We start from the raw sequence: 6584 nt of genomic DNA on the forward strand, positions 1-6584 counted from the left end.
GAATGCTTTGAAAATGATGAAGGCAGCATATATTCAAATGTTCTTGACACATTGGAGGAATGTATGGATTGTGATAAGCGATTAAGAGCCCCCATTAAAAGTATTTAAAATAAAGAAAAAAAACTGTGCTGCTCAGCAGCAGGCTTAGTTAGTACAATCGATCTTTCGAGGTGTAAGCTCTTGCCGCCAGCTTTGGCTCAGCTGCTACATTGCCATGTCCTCCATCTTCCCTGGTGAGGAAGGGCCGTGAGGGGAAAGGAAGGTTGCTGCTTCATTGATGGTATTGTCAAGGTCAATGCCAAGCTGAAGAACCACAGTAAAACCTGTAGACCAAAAAATAAAAACAAGTATTATTGAGCCTGTTTTTATTGAACATGTTGGTATTTTATTAAATGTGAAACCTGAAACTAATTTTTACTTTTTTAAAATATTGCACGAAACTCTCATTTGTCTAGATTACTATGTTTTTTTGGCAGCCCACTGTTTTCTGTACTCAGAGCAAATGTCTACCTCACCTCCCTCTAGTCTCAGCCTAGAGTCAAGGTCTGTCCTCAGAGGAAAAGGCCTGGGATGAAATGAAGTGCAGATTCCTGCTAGTAAACCCCCAAACCTTTCAAATTCAGATGATTGGGCACCTCCTCAAAGAACCACAGCAGGCTGGAATAGGTAGTGTCCTCTCACAGGATGCTATCGTCTCTTGAGGGTAGTGGGGGGAGATTCCAGAGACAGAGGTAAGGAGGAAACCTTACATCCAGGGCCCATATCACACCTGACTCTGGTACTAATAGAACCCCTTCCCCGGACAAAGCTGATGCCCTGCCATCTTCCTCTGGAGTTATCTCACTACTTCTGTGAATCTCCTCTCAGAGTTCTGGCTTTGCGCACTTCCTGAACCTACTGCCAGCCAGCCGGGGTCCAAGTCTCGTGCTAACTACAGTTGCTTTCATTCCTGCTGCTCACGTGACCCAGCCATGCCCTAGAGCAGCCACCTAGCTCTAAGCCGGGCTTGTAATAAGAATTAACATACCATATTGCTGCTCCTCTCCTTGCCTCTTGCCGCAGAGAGGCAGCAAACTGAGAATGAAAAGTATCGCTTGAAAGCTACACCTCACTTCAAAAAGGCACATGTTAACAAACTCTAATCTCTTCTAACCCCTGCCAGGAGGAGAGGTTCTGATAATACATGCAAGGCCACATCTCTCTCTCTCAGTTAATTCCCTCTTTCCCCAAACCAGGAGACAGGTTGCTATAATTCAGGTTCCTCTAAAGGCACCTGGAAGCCCAGTTATGTTGCTGATACAATAACATCCATAGAGCTCACTGATATAACTACTATGCAGACAGCAAAAGACCTATGATGAGGGCTTGGAGTCTGCAGGGCCCCTTGTCCCAGATCACTCCTCCTTGACTTGCTCTTCTATTTCTCCTTCTCTTTCTGCCTCTCTGTACATCTCTAAAAGTCTTAATTTGTGAGAAAGCAGAAAGTACATATCATTCCAGTTTGGGGCACACTTGAGCTGCCAGATCTGATTTCTCTAGGAGATGTGGGAGATTGAAGAAAGAACTGTGGTTGAAGATTAGATTTATTTTTCTGCATGTGTCCCAACCCTTGACACAGTGCCCAGCAGTCTGCAGCTAACCTACTATCCTCAACAGAACTGGAGGAATCCTATTGGCTCTGAGAGTTGGGAGGCAGAATCTTTCAGAGTCGGGTCAGACCTTCCCTGCTGGCTTGTCAACTCTTTCAGCATCACTCATAACAAGCACTGTGCATCCCTGAAGAAAGCAGTGGGAAGAAGGCGGTGGGAGATCTTTGGGAGGCAGAATGTGCTAGACCTGGCGCAGAAGGACTTCTAAATACCGTTTAGTTTATGATTTTATTCGCTTCTTCTCCCTCGAACCCCCAATGTCATCATCAGAATTCACTGGTCAGAGCATATTTCGAGTACTTCCAACAGCTCCAATGCTCTCTAGCATCAGTCTGAAAGTACTTTTCCATTCTCCATTGATAACTACTTCCTCTTGGAAAATAATGATTGTTTGTCAGTTATTAAAGTCTCAGCATAAGATGTTGGAAGATTTTATTTGGATAGGGAAAAAGCAGAAAATGTAAAATATGAAAGCCATTATATGTGTATGTGCATATATACACACATACATGTAATTTTGGCATCATTTGAAAACATTAACATCATTTGTAGATATAGAGCATAGATGATTTATAGATAGATAGATAGATAGATAGATAGATAGATAGATAGATAGATAGATAGATAGACAGATAGCATTGGAAAGTCAAACGGTAGTGCAAGGATCGGTTTTGTTGCTCTTTATTCTCTCTTTGGGTATTGCAATGGGGTGGGGGTTGGGACACAAGTAGTGTTATTTACAAAATAAATTAAGAAACCAACAAGCAAATATGAAAACAGAATCCTTTCCCAAGAAGAAACTAAATATCCAATAGAGTATTTGGAAAATAATAGAAGAGAAGCAAAACAAACAACAATCCAATGGGGATAGCATAAACCTGAGATTGTCAGTGCTAGAAGCCTAGAGTGGAGATCAATAGCTGCCCTCAAGTTGATTCCCATCCATGGTGACTTTACACAACTGGACACCATGTCACCCGGTCTTACACTATCCTCACAATAATCAGCATGTTTCAGTCCATTATTATGGCCATTCATCTCCCAAGAGTCTCCCTCACCTTTTCTGTCCCTTTGTTTCAACATACATGATGCCCTTCTTTAGCAATTAACCTCTCCTGATGTGTTGACTGTGAGTGAGTTGTGCAATGTTCTGGTGTGAGCCCGATGGCTCTCAAAGTCTAATTTTCAGAAAGGGATCACCAGGCCTTTGCCCTTGTTCTCTTTAGTCTGAAACCTCCACTGAAACCCACCCACCCTAAATGGCCCTGCGAGTATTTGAAAAGCCACTGGCATAAGCTCCTGCAGAATAGCAATACACTAGCCACCAGCCACAAGATGACAAGTTGATAGATAGTTGGTATGAATATAGTATTGATAGTTGGTATGAATATCGTATGAGGACGTCCTTATTTGTTCCTACTCCTCAATATGAGTTTTCTTGCTAAAATGTTCCCTAACTTTGGAGTCTTTTTACCCAAATACTATGCCAGTTTTCAGGAAATCTGACTTGGACCCAGAGGCTCCGCCTTTCCTTCTCATCCTGCCAGCTGCAGGTGAGGCCTGGCAAGAGCACTTCATTGTCTCTTCCTGCCTTGGGATTCAGCGTAGCTTTGTGTCCTGCCAAGGTTAAATAAATTGTGCTCTAGATAGAATATCTGAAAATTACACTTGTACAGCAACTCTATGGCTCACGTTGATCTGATTTTGTATGAACCCAAAGGTTGCGGGCTCTAAGGAAAAGGGCACTTCAGGGCATGTATTACCAAGAGCTGTGGTCTGGAAACAGGCAAAATTGCATTGGTCTGGCTTCTCGTTTTAGGAGAGTGCACTTCCTCAGTGGACACAAGTCTTCCTATACACTTTTCAGTGTGTGAGTACGTGGTATGAGTGTTTGTATGCCTTATGTTTTTTGTTAGCTTGAGGAAGCATTGGATTCTTCTGAAACCAAATTTGAGATACCCATATTCCTCTTCAGTTTTCATCTTGAAAACCAAGTACCAGTAAGAGATTTCTGACAGTCCTCCCAAGAGACTGAAATGGAAATAACGCATGATTTTTTTCAAGATAATTGGCTTCCAAATACACCCCCTACCCCTCTTTTGCTATATCTTGACAACTCCTTTGGGAATCGCATAGGAAAACAACTTGGGGCTCCCTGAAAGTGTGATGTGCGGCAGAAAGCCAGTTCATGGGAAATAATCTCCTAGGAATCGGTTTGTGCTCCACTTCGGCTACTTTGTATGGGTAGAAATTCACTTGTTGTGAGCTGCTGTGGAGTCTGCTCTTACATGAGGTGGCTCCAGGTGCAGCAGAAAGAAGCACTGGCTGGCCCTGCAGCATCTTCAGGGTCTTCCAGTTCTCGCCTGATGCACCATTGGAATTTGCCCACCTGAGGTGACCGACTGGTATTTGAAATACTCCTGGCTTGTTTCCAGCATCATAGCAATAAGTTCACCACCACAGTAGGACAATCTGACAGATGAGTAGCAAAGAAATTCACTAGGTCTTCTAAGATTTTTTTAATGATTCATTTGCATTTTATTATATCACCAAGGGAAAAAACAGAAGTTGTCTGGTTTTCTTCACACCAACCAATAATTTCACATTTTAAAGTTTGGGATGTATTCCATAATGAGCTGAATCAAAAATCTATTTGAAAAATATATATTTATATAAAAAAAAGATTCAGGTTGTTTGCACCTGAACATCAATTGATAGGTTTCTTCTGTCTTTGATTCCATGTTGCTGGAAAAAGTTTAACCAAGCTTGCATGCTAATTTGTCCTTAGTTGCAAGTATAATAGGCAACTTCATACTTTGCCTAATAAAAAGATAACCTTCTTGGACACAATCAGAATGCAACAGTTATTCAGAAGCAACATCCTACCCCAATACTGTCCGTTTTGAGCCATCAGCGTGAAAATCCTGGATAAGGTTGAGAAGATGTTGCTAGGAATCGATTAAGAATTCCACAATACTATTTTGCTTAAGTATTTTTTGCACCATTGATTGATTTTTTAAAATCTATGTTTACTTTTCCTTCTGTTCAAAGTGTTCTGTATAAAGACATCGACTCAAGACTGTCATTTTGAGTCTTCTTGTTTCACCTTGTAGGATGCTCACAAATCCCACCTTTTTTGTTTTGCCTTAAATTCATTAGAAGCATTGCTTTGTCATAGATTCATACGCAGGTGCTCTGGCTGTTTGGAGATCATGGGAAAGGCTTGTTTGTATGGCCCGGAGTGTGGCTGTCGTATTAGAAGTGGCGCTGATGCTTCTCCACTCCTGGTCACGTCCATCTGTTCTATTCCACTTGTTTCCATTGGGTATTCCACGGGTGTCTGAGGATTTGCAGTGCTGGCTGCTGAACCTCTTCCCCAGAAATCCCCAAGAGAAAATTTGACCGAGTTGACAGGTGTTCGTGGGCTGCCAATAAATCTTCGAGGAGATCGGATTTTTGGTTCAAAGGAAAACTTTTCTTTCACACTTTCAAGTACAGATGGAGCCACATAAGTAAAACCCAACAGAGGCTTAAAAGGAGGCTCTACCTTCCAAGCCAGAAGTTCTTCCCAGTTAATGTGTCTAAAGAATGGATGTGCCTGAACTTCTCCAGCATCCCCAGGACCAGCTCCAAGACGAGAAGCAGCGTTTCTTTTTAGCAGCATTGTAAGCAGATCTCTGGCTTCTTGTGTGAGGTAGGGAGGCAAATTGAGCTTACACTTGAGGATTTTGTCAATCGTCTTCTTTCTATTCTCCCCAGTGAATGGCGGTGCTCCAGTCAGCATGTCATACATTAATGCTCCCAAACTCCACCAATCCACTGCTCAGTTATGGCCACTTCTCATCAAGATTTCAGGGGCCATGTATTCTATTGTTCCACAAAACGTATGTGTGACTGTTCCATCATGAATAGATTCTTTGCATAGTCCAAAGGCTGTTAGTTTCACATGACCTTGGTGATTAAGCATGATATTCTCCGGCTTCAGGTCTCTGTAAATGATCCCCTTTTGATGCAAATGCCCAAAGCCATGGAGATTTCTGCCAAGTAAAAGCAAGCTGTGTCTCCCATAAATATTCGCTCTCTTTCTAACTGCATAAAAGTTCTCCTCCGCTGAGAAACTCAAGGGTGAGGTAGGGTTTTCCACCAGTCTGAAAGGCACAAATTAAATTCATAATGCAGGGATGTTTTACTTCCTCCAGAATATTCCGTTCTGCTTTCCTATGAGCTGTATCTTTAGCATTTCTTATTAGCATTGCCTTTTTAAGCACCTTCATGGCAAATATTTTCCCAGTATTTGTTCCTGTTACTTTTCGTACTTGTGAAACCTTTCCATATCCCCCTTTACCAAGTACTCGAAGTAGCTCAAAACATTCTAGTCTGATTTTTTTTTCTGGCCCTCTGTTCACACTAGTTTCTGAGATTTCAAATTTATCACAATGTTCCATGCCAAGTTCATATGATCCAACTGCCCCATGATCCATGCTTTCATTTAACTGACCCCCCTCCTCCAGCTCATCCTCAGAGCCCGCGTCCTCTGGCTGGTCCAGGTCTATGTCAAACACGCCAGCCATGTCCTCAGCTTCCAGGTCTTGGACATCCGGCGCTGAGTCAAAGCCGTCCCGCCTCCGGCGTCGCCTCATGGGCCCGGACCGCCGCAACCAGTGCCGCCGCCATAACCGGCTGCTTTGGCTTAGTGCGACTGTGCCCCGGCCCCGGACTCTTCTAAGATCGTTTTATACTGACCTTAACCTTTTGGATTCCCTTCTTGCCCCAATCTGCTCTACTTCCCTGAAGCTGCTCCTTTATACCAAGTTCAAACTACATACATTGGATCCTCAATTCAAAAGCTCTTCCTGTATCTTATTTATCCTAAGATACTATTTTCCCACAGGTTTTTTATATGCTATAAAGTGAGTTGTTCACAATGTGTATTCA

The 6584-nt window shown here is 42.7% G+C and overlaps 1 pseudogene; it reads right to left on the minus strand.

Annotated features, from left to right (window-relative positions):
- Positions 1–4821: 4821 nt before the first annotated feature.
- LOC142454441 (ribosomal protein S6 kinase beta-1 pseudogene) lies at positions 4822–6289 on the minus strand (annotated as a pseudogene).
- Positions 6290–6584: the final 295 nt, after the last annotated feature.

This window comes from Tenrec ecaudatus, chromosome 8 (genome assembly GCF_050624435.1).
Source record: "Tenrec ecaudatus isolate mTenEca1 chromosome 8, mTenEca1.hap1, whole genome shotgun sequence".
Taxonomy (NCBI): Eukaryota; Metazoa; Chordata; class Mammalia; order Afrosoricida; family Tenrecidae; genus Tenrec; species Tenrec ecaudatus.